Genomic DNA, 18,769 nt, shown 5'->3' with positions numbered 1-18,769 from the left:
GCCCACCTGCTCACAATGGTAACAAATTCTTACTCCAGGAGCTGGAGTGTGTTGCCTGCAATCCCTGGCCAGATGGCCCTGCTTTCCATATTTATGGCACCCGCTCTCTGACCGGCAAACCCCCGAATGAGGCTTTCTGCACTTCCCACAAGTGCGGCCCGGTTATCCCCATACCTGGTATCAGCGGTCTTAGACCACCTCGGCACCAGCTATGACTGTGACGGGGCCTGTCGCTGCACCCTCAGTTGCAGCTCAATTTCTAACTCACGCCGCCTAGCGGCCTCCTGTAACTCCAACAGTGTATCACATCGCTAGGTAGCAACAAACTAATGGATGTCAGTCTTAAGTATGCTCAGATAACGTGCGGGTGATCTCCTTCACCGATTCCGTACCCTGTCTCAGATCCAAGAACTTCTGCGACAACCGCTCGCGCTGGACCCATGGAATGTAGCAAGCACGGAACATATCCCTGAATTGTTCCCAAGTAACGACAGTTCTTTGGTCATTCGTATACGACCCAGTCATCAATCTACACCGGTCCTTTGCCCCAAACCTTAGCAAGTTCAGGGCACATCTGACCTTCTGGTCAGTAGGACATGACACGTGAAGAAACATCCCTCCATATCAGACAGCCACCTCATGGCTATAATCGGATCCTGAGTCCCATCGAAGGTCGGGGGCTTCGTGTTATCAAAGTCCCGATACTGGAAGCCCCGACTGGCTCCTCCCCCTGCCGTTGTTACAGCTGTTGCGGCAGCTGTCTCAGCTAGGGTTGCATATCTATCATCAAAATACTCCATCATAGCGGTCTTGATAGACCCAAACATCTTTGAAATCTAACCTCGGGCAATCCCGACCACCTCCTTGCGGATGATCTCCCTAACACGGTCCTCTGTCAATGTTGGCCCATCGTAATTGATGATCTTGGGTGGTGCTGGGGCACCCTAATCGCCCTGCCATGATCCCGATACGGATCCAGTCACAAAACGCCTCGTAACCACCATACTGAAAATACACCATGAATATATCAGATAGTCCGCACAAATAACAGGGAACCAACTCACAACTAAACCCTAGGGGTTGTGACTTCCTTGATACGCATATGGGTCTTGTGCTTTCAGTAGTACGGGCCCATAATACCTTCCACACCTACCCATATTTGTCTCAAGTATCTTCACAACACCCTAACAATATGCATATACATGGTGGTCGCTTAATCCTCACTCCTAGAGGAAGGCTAACTATCTCATAACTTACCTACCAACCTCACACAACCCACCCATGAAACTTCCACCAACCCTACAGGTCTTGAGTATGCTAGCCATACATAACGTTGGACCCTGTAGACTTTCGAATACCTGATCCTACCCTAAGCCCTTCATCAAACAAGAACAGGAAATAAGGCCAAACCTAAAATTTTAAGGCTATAAGATCTTAATTGTGTACGGTCGTGATGCATACACTAAGCAACTACAGTAATTATGTCAATTTCATATAAGGTAAACCCTAGGCTATCAGGAATCATTTAATCAGGCAATTTTATCATGCAATTCCTGAAGATCCCTAGCCTAGTACTAGCATGTTGTTCTAACACATCACATAATCAAATAACTACATGGTATTTTGGGGTCTTCTTACTGGCTCTGACTGATCGTACACTATGCATCCTCCTTTACTTATTTTGAAAACCACTTAAAAATCATTTTGAAAATCTTTCCTTGATTTGAGACTAGATTACCACGAATATTCCACCAATTCACTCAAACCAAGGCTCTGTTACCAACTTCTAACATCTATAAAAATCATGTTAAATTTAAACTTTTTAAAACATTTAGAAACCGTCAATTATTACAAATTTGATTTCAAAATGTTTCTACATCAGAGTATCCCAGAAACAAGGTCAGAAAATATGAGGAGCTGTACGATCACGCCTTTGTCTTCCCAAGATCATCCGAGGTACCTGAAACCAAAATTGAAACTGTAAGCCCAAAGCATAGTGAGTTCCCCCAAAATACTCATACACACAACAATATACATATAATCACAAATAGCAAACTATAGGTCCGGTCAACCATCGGGTTGGAATACCCCAGGCCCTCAACTATCAGGTTGGAATGCCAACATACTATGGGTCTAATCATCCTCGAGATGGAATACCCTAGGCCCACAACCATCAGGTTGGAATGCCCACATAGTACGAGTCCAATCATCCTTGTGATGGAATACTCATGGCCCACAACCATCGGGTTGGAATGCCCAGGTCTATTGGCTTTCGCACAAAGCAAAGAAGACTCAACCACTAATCAAACATGTGCGCATATAACAGATAACCACATAACAGTCTATAGACAGACAAACCGATCTAACGGATCATAACAACATAATAACATCCCATCTACCAGGATACTGATCTAACAGATCATAATAGCATAATACAATCCTATTTATCGGGATACTGATCTAACATATCATACTTGCATAACATATCAGGATAACAATCCAAAAGGGCCGGCCTTGGTGCCTACGACCCTTGAGTATAGTGAGGAAAACTCACCTCACAAATGGCGAACTGAAGTGATAAGCTCAAACTCTCGAATCACAGGCACAAACTCCACCACCCATATTTACCATAAGACCACTTCCATAAATTTCCAATTAACTAAATACCCCCCAAAAGTCAAACTGGTCAATCATTGGTCAAAGTCAAGGTCAACTGTCAACGTCAATGGTCCATGTTGACTCAACTTGTCGAGTGCAGTTCACTGACTCGTCGAGTCCTTCCAGAACTCGAGAAGCCGTGAGACCCCAGTTGACTCGTTGAGTTTCCAGACAACTCATCGTGTCCATGCGTGTCCACAAGTCGAGAAACCCCTAACTGACTCGTCGAGTCATCTTGCTGACTCGCCGAGTTCATGCAGAAACCTTCAAAGGCTAATCTTCGTCGGACTCGCCAATTTGGCCATGTATCTCGTCGATTCCCTTCAGTCCTTTCTCCATTCAGATGATTTTAAGCCACCCTAAAGCTCCATTTGGCAGATCTAAGCTCTTAAGGCATACTTCCCACGTAAAGTTGCAAACTTTACGTACATGCAAGGTGCTAATGGCCCAAATCAAGATAAAGAAGAGGTTCTAGGTAACGAAAAGGCATTATCTTGCTAAAGGCTGAAACTTTACGATTATAAGGGCCAAGATGAGCCTAGATCTGAAGTTGCAACTTCAGATCATGGTTCAACACCCGAAATGAAACACCAACATGCTAAAATGACCCCAAAACTCAAATATAGAAAGATCTAGCTAGAAGGAGATCAAGGTAACGACTTGTTACCTTCAAGTGATGCTAAAATGGGGTAGAGTTCAGATCCTCAACTGTTTCTTGCTCAAAGCTTCTTGATCTTCAAGCTCCTCTCACCAAGATGCACCTTTCAAGCTTAAAAACACACAAATATGGAGAGAAAACACGATTTAGGGTTTCTGAGCTCAAAGGGAGGCTAATGACCCTTTAAATAGGGTGCAAACCCCGGAAGTTAGGGTTTCATTCTCTAGCTCCAAATCGTCGAGTCATGCCCTCCAACTCGTCAAGTTGGTCACTTAAAACACGCGGCCAAATTTGTTGCTACTCTACGAGTCAGGGCATCCAACTAGTCGAGTTGACCTTTAAAAATGGAAATATAAGACTAAAAAGTTATACCTGATAGTCGGGGTGTTACACTGAATCTAAAAAGCTTTGATTTTTTAAATTAAGAGTTCTTGATTTAGTTTTGGAACTAGGAATGTCATCGATGGTAAGCTCAGATATTACTTTGTTTTGAGGCTCATGATGCATTGAAGAGTCATCAGAAGTAGAAGACTTTGATTAATCTTCAAGTTCAGAATTGTTAACTGAGCATTGAGGAAACATGCTAAGAATTTCGTTAACGGGATGAACTTCACCATTGCATATAGGAAACTTTAGCAAAATCTTAGTGGAGGGAAGAACATCATCATGATGAGGAGGTTGGTGAGAAGGATGAAGAGCAGATAATTTAGAAACACATTTAGTAATTCCATTAGAATCAGTATAGCATTGAGTATTAATTAAAGTTTGATTTATAAAATATGAACTCACAAATCTACTCTTAAAATCTTCTTTTAAACAATCAGCTTTGTAGAAGGTTCGTTTAGTTCAACAACTTTGGTTAACGAAACTGCACCTTCTATATCACCTCCAAGAATTTTCTCACACTAATTTGGGATCTGAACATTTATAATTATTGTGACATTGAAGTGAGAAGAGGCCCAATTTTTCAAAATAAGTTGAATGTGTTTAGCACAATCAACAACTTTTTATTTTTCAGTGTGGAGAAACTCATTGGTCAAAGATATACATGTGTTTTTTTCCTTTGTGACACAAAAAGAGATTTTTCAAGAAAAGAGAGTTTTTCTTTGAGTTTCTTTAACTCATGACTGAGTGTAGATTTTTCTTTATTTGAGACCAATAAATCAAAACATAGGTGATCGATTGAGTCATCTTTTTTAATATTTTTAACAGAGGAGAAGCTAACAATATTCTTTACCTGATATGTAGAGGTATTGTCCCATTCTAGCTTGAAGTCCTTATCAGCGTGTGAAGGACCAACATCAAGGATCCCAATACTATCATGTGCAGTGTCAGCATGAGATTCAACAATTTGATTCATGACACTTACCTTCATCGTTTGAGGACTTTTCCTTTTCAAAAGCACATGATAAAGTGATCATAATCTATTGAGCAGATGAGCAGTTTTGAACCAAATGATAGACAGAAAAAAGGAGTGAGTTTCCAGTAGCAGTTCTCGCCTTTATATCGAAATCCAGCATCCTTTTCTCTTCCTTGTTATATCCAGGAATAGATTTCCCTTTCAGCTTACTACCGAATGCATCATCATGGGATGATTTATGCATAGCGGCGATAGAACCTTTATTGATGACATCGAGCATATCGAAGTCCATGAACTCGAGAGCTTCCATGGCCTTTGATTTCCATGCAGAGAACTTGTGCTTATCAAACGAAGGGATCTTGTTGCAGACAGTTAATTTTGGAGTTAAAGAGGTTGACATAATTACTTGGGTGTATGAATAACCTGCTATGATACTAATTGAAGGTTTGTATCGATCGGATACACTTCAAGTATAAAGAACAAAAGTAATCTAATTAAAGAGAAAACAATGAACATAAAGTAAATAACACAGAGAGTTCTCCGAATTGTCTTTCACCAAAAAAAGGTTTTGTCTTCACCAAAAAGGCAGATTGTCACAAAGACGGTCATCAAGACAAACTCAACATTAGGGTTTACCCTATTGTTGATTATATACTAATGTATACAAGCATGTCCCTTGATTGAAGGGATTACGTCTAATCTATACTAAGAACCGATCTTATCATAAAAATATCGGATCTGTGATCTATTCTATACTTATTTATATCATTACCTAATATACAAAAGATTATATAAAATAACTACGCTATATGCTGATAAACTTTATACATGGGCAATAAGCTTTATACATTGGCGCTGATGTTGTAGACGCTGACGCTAGTGTTTGGCTCATTAGATCATAAGGTGTGACCTTACAATTGGAAAAATGATGGTTGGTGTTTCTGGTTGAATTAAAAATGAATTTTTTACCTCATAATTTTTGGAATGTTACATCAAAAGCTATTTTTTTGTCTTTAGGAAAAAGAAATCAAAAAGACTTATTCTTGTCTCTAAAAAACAATCAATATTTTGTCATATATCTTTCCATCCATAGACATAAAAGGTCAAAAAGATTTTTTTACCAAAAAAACAAATACCACCAAAGTGTCAATGCATCTGCAACAATCAATATTAAGTAACATGCAAAACAAAAATAATATATAAAACGTGTAAGAAAAAGTGTATACATTTATTGTGGTAAAGAATTCAATTGCACATCTAAAACATACGGTACATCTACACTAAGGAATCATATGAAATGATGTGCATATAATCAATCCATCAAATAAAGTTGAAACTCAATCTACTTTGGCATCCAATAGTATCAACAATGGAGAAACTAGGAAACCAAAGTTAGTTTGCATGCATGAGCATGACGAGTTTTGTAAACATCATACTGATAGGAAACACAGCTGACTAGTCATCCCAAGATCACTCTGGAGCTAACCAAACTGACTGATAAGTTACCCTTAAAGCTGCCCAAAGAGACCCTGACAACCAAAAATAGCCGATAAGGACCACAGCAAGGGGCTCTTCTCTTTGACCTCACAATGGGACGCGGCCCCCATGGTCCCCAAATCTGCTTAGCTGTTCTTTTTACAATTGCATAACTAAAAAAAATCAACTGTTTAGCTGTTCTTTTCATTTACACCCAAAAAGGAATCTTTTTGCATTTTCTAGTATTTATCAGAGGGTTTCATAACATTTTTGGTTCCTGCCCCATATAAAACGAGTATTTTACCCCGTATGTGAACAAATTAGTAATTTAGTTTAAAAACTAAGAACAAAAACAAAACGATAGGCAAAATTGTAATATTATAGTTTATCACCTCAAATGAAGGGTCAAATCCAAAACAAAACTAAACCATGGGGATAAATGTCCAAAACAAACACCATATCAAAAGCACAATTACAATATGTTATAGTTTGTCATGGCCAACAAATGGACTTCTTACCAGGCCTATACACTGTCCAACCCAAGGGCAATGATGACAAATCTTTCAACACAATATTTGATCTTCACAGTGATACCATTAACTTCAACTTCTTTAATACATGGTAGCCTTAATTTTGAAGTTTGAGCACTACCTTCAGCATTTCCATCAAACCTTTCTGGTTATGAGGATGTGCATTTATTGGAATGATAATTTCCAAATCAAAATCTTAAAGAAAAAAAAATATCTAATTTGAAGAAAACCAATAAATATCGCTATGTCGCTATTCAGTCACTTTGAACCCCATTGCAACATTGCATCGCCTTGCCTCACTATTCGCTATAGCTATCGCTATGATCGCTATTGACAATAATGCCAGGAACACAGCTACAAGTGGTTAAATCAAATACGTTGAAAATAAAAGGAGATAACAAAGAAGCTACTTATATGTATCTGTCTATTATCAAATTTGGCCGATTGTGGTTCCTAAAGCACCATTGTTTCTAGCCCTTCTACCCTCATTTCAATTTTTTTTGTTGAGGAAACTCTTCCTAGCGAAAATTATATTTAATGAGTCCTTACCGACAGTCTTCCTCGCTAACTTGGGATCAATAACTTAGCTTCCACCAAGTAGTCGGGTCTTGTGATTAAGTCAACTAAATATGAACAAAGTTTGATTACTTGGGGCCAACTCCATGGTCGGTATAATGAAAACTTGTATGTCTTGGCTTATAAAGTTAACATGGCTACAGGCGCTTATAACATTAAACATTGTCACATAATTGTTCTTCAAGTTCAAACTTATTATTCTATCAAATACTGCCAAAGCTTTAGCTCCTCTTCCATGTTTAGCAAAAAGCATTGATCAGTGAATGCCAACTATACGAATTTATCTTCCTAATCTTGATGTTATGAAAATCTTTTATTGCGTACTCAAATGAGATACAATTAGAATAACCCTTAATTAGGTTGTTTCTCATAAAAATGTAGTAATCTCGTACTTTGATTATTTGATAACATAAGAATGAACCATCTTGAAAACATTTGATTGCATCATCGAGGAAAATTTTCATATTGTGATTAGCTTGCGTTTGTCTGGACTAAGAGATCTCTATCCCAACGAGCAAACACTAACCACAATTATAAAAAATTTCTCTGATAGTAAAATTAGAAGTTTGAAGACTGTTGATTCTCATATCAAAAAAGCATGAGATTACTACATGTGTGTAAGAAACAATCTAATTTGGGGTTACTCTAATTGTGTCTCCCTTGAGTACTTGATAAAAGTTTTTTTCTTAACATCAATTACGAAGATGAATTCACACATTTGGGCTTCAGTGATTATGCTCTTGCTAAACATGGAAGAGAAGGTGAAGCTTTGACGGTATATGCTAGAATGATAAGGTTGGACTTGAGGCCTGATTGTATGACAATGTTGAACCTTACAAACATTTGTAGCCATATTGGTTTTATAAGTAACTGTAATAACCAATAACAGCGAATTGACCTTAAAAACCACATTGCTCATGTTTAATTAAATTAATCCGAAACCCCCACAACTCTTTCATGTGTTCTTCTTTTGCCCATACTCGCCACACTGTCATCATCACTTGTACAAAAAAAAAAAAAAAAAAAAAAAAAAAAACACCAAGATCAATAACAAGCAGCCTATGGTAAAAAATGAAACCAAGTTAATATAGCATTTTAAGTAAAAATTACAGGGTTCAGTTTCGTAACACAAATTTTAGCTTCACGATATTAGATTTCAACAAAATAAACTCAAATTTCGGAGTTCAGCTTCATAATACACAAGATTGCAGATTTTAGCTTCACAATATTATCATAACAACATCGGCATAAAAAAATCAGAAAAATAGTTTCATGTTCAGCACCAGATTATCTGATTTCAGCATATAAAACACACACGCGCGACACACTCACACACACACGAAAATAATAATAATAATAATAATAATAATAATAATAATAATAATAATAATAATAATAATCAGAAAACGAGAAAGGTGGAAGAATACCTTCTCAGATGAAGCTCGCCGGCGGAGATTAGTTCTCCGGTCGACGTCGGGGAAACAGACCGGTGTAGAAGAAGGGTACCGTCCGGATAGTGCTCAGCGCAGAGGAAGAGTACCACTGTCGCAGCTGCCGTCGACATCCCGAACGGCGGTCGACGTCCGTAGTCTGAGCGACGATCGACGTCAGTATCTGGCCGGCGATCGAAGTGGTGAAGAGAGAACGGGAGGATGGACGCTGAGAGAAGTGAACGGTAGACTAGGAGGCGTCTTTAGGTTAAAATTGGTTTATGTTCAAAACGTTGAATATTTTTCTAAATACTTTTATAAATTTTAAAACTATATATCCGATTTAAATTTTAAACTATAAAATTCATATTTATATTCAAATTAAATTTAAATTCTTTTAATATTTAAAAACTTATTTAGATATCAAAATTTGATTTGATTATATTAAAATACTTTTTTCTCAAATTAAAGATTAACATTAAACCAATTTAATTAGGATTCACTAATTAAATAGAAAAATTGCAAAAATGGTCCCTGTGGTATGTAAATTTTTGGGGTTTTAGTCCAAACCATGAATTTTTTGGATCCATGGTCATTTTGAAGCGATTTGTATGTGTGTTTTGGTCCCTGGACTTAACTCCCTTTAAATAGGATCTGTTTAACGCATGAGGCACATGAGGAGGCGTAATAGATCCTATTTAACGGGAGTTAAGCCAAGGGACCAAAAACACATACAAACCACTCCAAAATATCATGGAACCAAAAAAATCAAGGTTTGGATTAAAACCCCAAAATTTGCATACCACAGGGACTATTTTTGCAATTTTGTCAATTAAATATTACTAAACTTCAAACACGTCATTTACTTTTACTGTCATACTTTTAATCGTTGTCTAAAATTGTGTAGGTAATTTGGGTGTGTTTGGCAAAAGTAGTTGTTAGCTGGAAGCGGGTAGCGGTTAGCTGGTAGCGGGTAGCGTGTAGTAGATAGCTGGTAGCGGGAAGCTGTAACTTTTATTTGTTATATGAATGTTTGGCAAAAGTAGCTGAAAGCTTTTGAAATATATAAAACTACATAAAAGGATAATTTATTAAAAATAAATAAATAAATATATAAATATTTTTTAAGTGTAATTATGGAAATTGATTTCAAAAGCTCATGGGCGTTTTGTTAAACGCTACATGAAGTAGCTTTTAGAATCGGAGCATTTTGTTAAAACTAAAAGCTAAACGCTCATATTGCCAAACGAAGCTTTTTGTTTAAATTAGAGCGTTTTATCAAAAGCTAAAAGCTAGAAGCTCCCAAACGCTTCCAAAAGCTCCGTGCCAAAACATAGAAAGATTAACACAAGCATAAAAGGTTTTTACATCTGACCTGGCTAAGAAGAGACATATTTTTTTTTCAAACGAAACGCTCTTAACGCTTAGGAGTTCATATATTACAAGTCTTAATATGTCAAACAATTACTCCCTTAGTTTGTGTTACGTTCGGGACTTCATTTATCCACGAGGGTATGGCTTAATCTTTATTTTAAACTTTTTATTTTTAAATAAATATATAAAATTTATTAAAATACATTAAAATAAGTAATAATATGAATTACGGGTTGGTTATGTTGGATTTATTCAAAACCATTTTCTAAAAAAAATGCTAAACAACAGAAGCTTTAAAAATATAATAAACTTAAAAAATAATAATAATAACCCACTAATGATCATTTTGCAAAACATAGAAAGATTAACACAAGCATAAAAGGAAAAGAAACAACATTTGAAGACATTGATCGCTCTCGAGAGGTTGGAAGTTGATAATGATGACAAAAAACTTAAAATAGAGTTTCTCTAGAAGTATCCACCAAACAAGAATAAAGTGCTTCAAGATGTTAGTCTTTACTTGTATTAGGTTGTGCTTAAGTCATTAAGACGTATATTGTCACAACTATCATTTTAGGGCTAGAAATTTCTATCCATATACAACTAGCATCCTTGGTGTAACTGTGTAACTCTATGTGCAATATAAGTTAATTTCAATATTATATAAGTTTATACATCTATAATTTGTTTCAAGTCGAAACATTCTTCATGTAAACCCAAAATATAACTCAATGAGCAATGATCACTCAACTCTGGGCCTTAACCCAAGCCTTTCGGTCCAAACCTCTAAATGGACCAAAACTTTCTTATTGGGCCCTAATAGGTCGATTACTTCTCAGCTTGGTTCTTTTGGGCCGAAAACCCACTGTTCGGCCTTAATTGGGCCAAAAATCTCTATTTAATATTGTGTTGGGCCATAAGACCCTTATTGGGCCATGAAGAGTTATCTCGAGCTTCTTGGGGCCGAAAATCCTTGCCATTTAGCCTCATTGGGCCACAAACCCGTAAATGGGCCTTCATGGGCCAAAAACCCTTATTGGGCCAATGAGTTCTCGATCACCCTTCCACCCCAAGCCCAAAAATTTCTTTCTTTCTTTCTTCCCTAAATCCGATCGGCCCTCTAATAATAATAATAATAATAATAATAATAATAATAATAATAATAAAGGAGAAAAGATGGCTTTAATTTTAAGAGTGACACCTCACTTTTGCATGGCATGTATCCATGCAATTACACCCCATACTTCCATCCAAAGAAGTATTAACCTTCATGCAAAATCTTTTCTCTTCCGCCCCCCCCCCCCCCCCCCGCCACCCCCACCCCGCCCTCCTCTTTATCTCGGCCGAACCACCATCATTATCCCCCGTCCACTTTTCATTTCAAACACAAAATTCTCTCATCTCTCCCTCTCAAACTCAAAGAAATCCTCTCATTCTTCCCTTCAATCTGTAACAACGTAAAAATTAAAACAATTTTTCATTTTTCAAACAACATAAAACTCATTTAATATTCACAAATCTCATGTTCAAAAATTGTCATCATGATAAAACATATCCTAAGATCATAAGATAAAATCCTCTGCCAGTGTGTACGGATCATGCCGGCGCTTTCCCACGGTCCTCGCTAGTACCTGAAACACATAACACATAACACTATAAGCATAAATTCTTAGTGAGTTCCCCAAAATACCACATACAACACATACGCCACTCAAGGCCATAGTTCTATTGGACCTTCCGGTCCATGTGTCTCAGAGGACTTTCGTCCCAACCCTGGTAGACCTTCCGGTCCTACACGTAATGACCTTCCGGTCCATACCCTTTTGACCTCCCGGCCCATACGTTGTTGACCTTCCGGTCCATAACATGATGACCTTCCGGTCCATAACATATTGCTCATAACATAACATAACACATACATATCACATGTCATCTGTCAACATATATCACATACTCTTCATAGCACATAAGACCTTCCGGTCACACATAATTACCACTCTAGGTAACGTATAGTGAGAAGACTCACCTCGTATGTTGTCTAGTAACTCATGTGCTCGGTATCCCTAAACCTCGTAACAATGTCCTAGCCCCGCCTAAACACATAAGCAATCATCTCAAATCAATAATGGCTCTCCAGGCTAGACTAGTCCCTTCCAATTCTCTCTCTCATAAGGCTAAAAGACCATTTTACCCTTCTAATGGTCCAAAAGTCCAAATGTTGACCAAACCCTAAAAGTCAATGAAAGTCAACTGCAATCAATGGTCAAACTTTGACCAGACTCGTCGAGTGCACTCGTATGACTCGGCGAGTCCATGCGTGTCCTTATAATCCTTATGAATCCTCACTCGACTCATCGAGTTAACCTTTCACTCGACGGGTTACCACTGGTCACGTATCGCGGGGCAACCCAACTCGACTTGTTGAGTCCCCTTATGGACTCGTGAGTCCCTTCCATGGCAACACTCTAATGACCTTCTAAGGTCATATCTGTTTCTCTAACCTATAAATCTGACCTTAGCATACTCAATAATCACGTAAAGGTTCGACCTTTACACTCATGCAACGCATATAAGACTCCTTTTAGTGAAATAACCTCTAGAATGGCAACCTAGGTTCATATCTCCAAAGGAATAGCATAAAGTAGAGAGGTTGGGGATCTCTGGACCTCTCAAGGTCTAGATCCAGAGTTTAACACTCAAAGGGACATCATAAGCATCATATCTAATCCAATAAAGGGTAGAGAAAACCCTAGATTCAAAGGTTCTACACCAAAATAGAAGTAGGATCGATTTAATATCTCAAAGATGGAATTTCCTTGCTTGAAACCACATAATAGCAACCCCCTTGGCCTTCTTTTGCTGGAATCTCCTTCTTCTTTGCAAAAACCACACCAACAAGGATCAAAATAGCCCTTCTTCTCACACCACACACTCAAGCTCACTAGGGGTTTTGTCTCTCTGGACTGGTAGCCGCAAATGAGGGCCATAAGGTCCCTTAAATAGGGCACAGGCCCGAGAATTTAGGGTTTCCACCCACAACGCGGACTCGTCGAGTCCGTTCATTAATCCAGTCAACAAATCACGATCCTACTCGACGAGTCTAGGCGCCAACTCGTCGAGTCCCTCCTCATAACTCAAAATAATCAATTTAAATATGGCACCTGGAAATCCGGATGTTACATAATCTTCATGGGTTATATGTGTACATTAAAGAGGTTCTTTCAAGCTTTCACAAACTTGGTAAGTTTTGAATAGATTAAATTTTTTTCATTCTAAGTTACACTAAAAATTCTTCCTCATACAATTTCATTTCATGTTAATGCTTCTTAGAACCATCTCAACTTTGAAACTCTCCTCAAGGAAGCTATCTAGGCCGAAAACTTACTCTTTCTCCCTCTTCAAACCGAAAGAGCCCCTAAGGTTATCTTCATATCTCTTTGTTTTCATGATTTTCTATCTTTAGGGGGGAGTACAAGCTTGGTTTTGAGTAAAATCTTTGTATCTATGCTTACATGTGTATGTTTTCATGTTATGGTGTGTGAAATGTTATAAAATCTTGATAAATACCCATGAACTCGAGATTTCCTCCAAGTTTGAAGTTTTTGGGAAATAAGTTACCTTATGTAACTTCTTAAGATGCTTGAATATGTTAAACATGTTTGAGAATTTACCATGAAACTAAAGGAAATATAAAGAGGGACCATGTTTGTCAATAGGATGAAAATGGACTAAAATGGTCATTTTTTATAAAAATGGTCCTTTTATGTCATTTTCGGTATTTATGGGCTAAAATAGTCATTTTTGATAAAAAAAAAATTGGGCTTTTTATGTCATTTTCGGTATTTATGGGTTAAAATTGATATTTTTGGTAAAAAATAGACCATTTATGACATTTCTAATTAAAACGGGCCGAAAATGGGCTTCATAATAAACTTGGGTCATATTTGGGACTTTTGTTTAAAATGGGCCGAAAATGAATTATTTAATAAATTGGGCCAAATATGACATTTTTATTTCAAAAGGGGCGAAAATGGATTATTTAGCAAACATGGGTCATTTTTGAACATTTTTGCAAAACTGGGCCTCAAATGAGAATTTTAGTAAAAATGGGCCAATTTTGACAACTTTGACATTATTGGGCCATTTTCGACATTCATGGTAATAATGGGACATTATTGACTTTTTGGTTAATATTGGGCCATTTAAGGTCATCATTGATAAAATGGGTCACTTATAACAATTTGGGTAAAATTTGAGCCTTAATGGACAAATCTATTTAATTTGGGCCTTATATGACAAACTTTATATTAATTGGGCCTCAATGTCAATTTTATGTAAATCTGGCCTATTGTGAAAATATCTTTAACAATAGACTGTTTTGATAACAACAGTGAAATAACGAGCTATTCCGACACTCTCGATAAAAATTATTATATTTTTGTTATCTATGAGTTATAGTAAAAAATATACACTCGTAACATTATTTTAACGTTAAATAATGAAACACACTATTTGCATAATTTTGTTAAGGCTCTTGTGAGACACTCCTTCACTCGTACCTACTTAGTGTACATAGAAAGTCATGTAGTTATAACCAGAGTCTCCTAGAGGGAGAGCGAGAATTTGTGTATAGATCTATACGGGGTTGACACCCCACACTTAAGTTGCTCACTACAGCTAGACAGGCCAATCTAGGGTGACAAATGTCTTCTCAGAAACCGACGCCAGAAGAACATCAAGACAGACACTCCGTCATATTAGTATGGTTATAACGACTCACATAGAGAATAACAACACAATAAATTTACGCAATACACATACTCTACTCATGTTACAAAGTACTGTAATGACCCAAATTTTACAAAGAAAATTTTCATTTTTAATTAATAAGCATGCTTGCATAAACCATGAAATTCCAACATAATTGTTTTCAAGTCCATATTCAATACAACTTTGTTTAAATCATCAGTGTCCCAAAACATATTAGTGAAAAAGAGAGATAGAGTGCACACCGCGCCATCACGCCTTGCCCTTGCCCTTAGGCTCAGATGTACATTAAACAAATACACAAACGGTAAGCTTGAAAGCTTAGTGAGTTCCCCAGAGCACACCCACACACAAACATGTACAACATATCATGCTAGCTAACAGCTATACAGAACACATAAGTCATGCAATCATCACATAAGGAAGCCCTGGAAACCCTCCATGGTCTTACTCTGGGTGTCATGGGAACCCCCACATGGTCTTAGCCCAATGCCTCGGGAACCCACCGGGATCTTTGATGTAGGATGCCAAGGATACCCTCCAAGGTCTTATACCTAAGTGCCTTGGGAACCCCCCGAGATCTTTAACCTAGGATGCCAAGGAAACCCTCCAAGGTCTTATACTAAGTGCCCAGGGAACCTCCCGAGGTCTTCCAGTTACAATACACAGAAACAACTAGCACATTACATATCAACTAGTCCAAGTAGCATATACATAATAATTAATGGGTCAGCCTTGGTGCCTTCGACCCATTGGTATGGTGAGGAGACTCACCTCTGTCGGCTGAATACAAAAGTTGCTCTCCTAACAGTCCGAATCTCCCTGTGCTGAATAATAATAATAATCAATGTTAGGACCTTGGATTAGTCAAAGGAAAAACCCAACTCCAAACCCATCCATGAGGCCCAATTATCCTTCCCTTGCTAATGGGCCCAAAATCCAAGTCCAAAAATTATTAATGGGCCTCTTGGCCATATAAGGCCCAACAAAAGTATAAATGGCCCATAACAGATGAAAAATCCCATAATTCACAGAATGCAACCAATCCAATAACCAAAATGAAGCCCAAAAGCTCAAAGGTCCAAAACAGATCCGGCCCAATCTATAGCGCGTACGCTCGGCGTACCATTCTGGTACGTGCAGCATACTGGGGTCTTAAGAACTACATGCAATGTATATTGAGTATGCCCATCGTTCTTCCAAATCAAGCACTTTCTCCACTAAGTGATTAATACCCGATTCTTTTACGTCTGTAAGTCCCAAAAACTATAGATCCAAATAAGTGATCAATTAAGGCAAACAATCAAACAGAGTGTAGAAGGAGTAGAAGAAGAATTAATCCAAGCATGCACACATCTATTACGAATAAGTGTCAGGTACACCTTGGGAAAACACACACATACGTCACTGACGTCTCTATACAACTGACACAAACACACTCTATTTATAGGACCACTAGCCGCACACGTGTGTACGGCCGCACACGTGTGTACAGCCGTACACATGTGTACAGCTGCACACGTGTGTACCGCCGTACACGTGTGTATGGCCGCACACAGAGTGTGCAGCCGCACACACATGTATGTCCACACATAGAGTGTGCAGCCGCACACGTGTGTATGGCCACACACACTCGCTAACATATTACAACCAACATAGCAAACCCCAAGACCCTACCAAGACCTATACAAGATGAATGCCTAGCTCAAACCACAAAATTGTGACCTAACAATCTCCCCCTTGGTTTGAGCTAGCATGGACTCAGGTCTTCTTCGATCAGAAGCACGTCAGACTTATACTGATAGATGCCTAGCCCAAACCAACAAATTTTGACCTAACAGTCTCCCCCTTGGTTTGTGGCTAGCATAGACTCAGTCTTTCTAATCATCCTCACCAAGGTGTGTATGTATCGCTTCCTGAATTGCAGAAAATCCTTAGCATCAAACAAGACGAATAGCGCAATCGCTATCTTGAAACTTGATCACTGCAGTGGCGCAAGGCTCTTTGACTGTGGTCTTGAACTTGTCACCAAATTCTACAATAAGTTTGTTCTTCAAATCAGAGTAGTCTACTGATAGGGCACCAAGATTAAGCTGGAGATCGGAGATCTGTTTAGACTTCTGAAAGTTTTCTTCTTCAAGCTCGGAAACTCGAATATCGAGGTTTCCGATCAGAACGTCTTTCTCGATGATCTTCTGTTTAAGAGTAGTGATCTCCTCCTTGAGCTTTGAGATAGATGGGCCTGCTCCCCCTGAACTTCCTTCACCTATTGATATTCATTTGCCACGAGGTAAAGGATCGGAATCTTGTTAACCAAGAAACCTGGCAAGCCTCAAAGAGGCAACATTATGCGCAGGTTGTGGAGGAAGAGAACCCCTAGGAGCAGAAGAACTCCCGACTTCAAACAAGGATCTAACATTACTTGGTCCTTTTAGGGTCGATTAAGTTGGTGTAGCAGCTATGGAGGGTGGACTGATGGTTCTTGATCTTGAATAAACACTCCATGCCTCGGATCGAGTCGACTTCTTTTTACAGAAGGCAGGGAGATTTGTGTCGGTGTCGAATCACTTGTGGATGGCACAAATGTAGGAATAACAGAATTAAGGGGAGGAATCCTTGAAGTTGTATCCATATCGGTTGAAAGGTGTCTGCTATCTGATCAAAAGTTGGAGACGTCACTTTGAGACCACCACTAACTCCTTATGTCAATGATCTAGCAACAAACAATCGCAATAGAATAAGAAGATGAAAAGAAATCGAGCTTGCACACGTTTATATCAGAAAAACGTCAGGTACAACTCGATGGAACACTCTGTAAACACTATTGCATCGAGGTCTTCACTGCTTAACCTTATATCATTATCCTTATTCTATAAGCTGATATGTGAGACACTCAACAAGCTATACTTTAACTCAGGAGCGTAGATGACGTTCTCAAAACTCAGCACTCCATTTACAACTATTCCTTTTTGAGTGATCTTCCCTCCATCTCCTCCCATGAAGGAAACATAGCCCCCGTTAAAATTCTGAATGACGTGCAGTTGGGAGATGTCTCCTGTCAATGTGCCTGGAACAACCGCTGTCAACGTACCAAGGTTTGACGACATTCCTCCGCAGCTGTTCATGCACAATGAGCGAGATTATTTAGATTTGGGGACCCAGGTCATTACAAGCCTGTGTCCCAACCGCACACACCAGCCGCACACTCAACCGCACACTCCAACCGCACACTCAATCCGTACACTCCAACCGCACACTCAACCGCACACTCCAACCACACACTCAACCGCACACACCAATCGCACACCTTCAAACTCCAACCGCACACCTTCAAAGCTCCAACCGCACACCTTCAAACTCCAACCGCGAACTCTAAAATGCTTCAAATTGATATTGAATTGGCTCTGATACCAATTGTTAGTCCCAAAAACTATAGATCCAAATCAGTGATCAATTAACGCAAACAATCAAACAGAGTGTAGAAGGAGTAGAAGAAGAATTAATCCAAGCATGCACACATCTATTACGAATAAATGTCAGATACACCTTGGGAAAACACACACATACGTCCCTGACGTCTCTATACAACTAACACAGACACACTCTATTTATAGGACTACCAGCCGTACACGTGTGTACAGCCGCACACGTGTGTACAGCCATACACGTGTGTATGGCCGCACACAGAGTGTGCAGCCGCACACACATGTATGGCCGCACACACTCGCTAACATACTACAACCAACATAGCAAACCCCAAGACCCTACCAAGACCTATATAAGATGAATGCCTAACTCAAACCACAAAATTGTGACCTAACAACGTCTAAAAGCCAGATATGAGTTGTTTATTACGTCCTAAGGCATAAAGTTGCCAACTTTATGCCTTTGCATGCCTCACATACACCCAAACCCTTCATTAAGACCTTTCCAAGGTCAT

The 18,769-nt window shown here is 38.7% G+C and overlaps 1 long non-coding RNA gene across 1 annotated transcript; it reads right to left on the bottom strand.

Annotated features, from left to right (window-relative positions):
- Positions 1–6,515: 6,515 nt before the first annotated feature.
- On the bottom strand, positions 6,516–8,973 carry LOC145093525 (uncharacterized). The gene is made up of 2 exons (XR_013702903.1): positions 8,686–8,973; positions 6,516–8,258 (listed from the first exon to the last, which is right to left on the bottom strand). It is a non-coding gene; the product is annotated as an uncharacterized LOC145093525 (long non-coding RNA).
- Between the last annotated feature and the right edge of the window lie 9,796 nt (positions 8,974–18,769).

This window comes from Lactuca serriola, chromosome 3 (assembly GCF_051521515.1).
Source record: "Lactuca serriola cultivar US96UC23 chromosome 3, Lser_US96UC23_V15, whole genome shotgun sequence".
NCBI classification, from domain to species: domain Eukaryota; kingdom Viridiplantae; phylum Streptophyta; class Magnoliopsida; order Asterales; family Asteraceae; genus Lactuca; species Lactuca serriola.
Note: the sequence above shows the minus strand (reverse complement) of the source record. Positions and strands in the feature narration are given on the sequence as shown.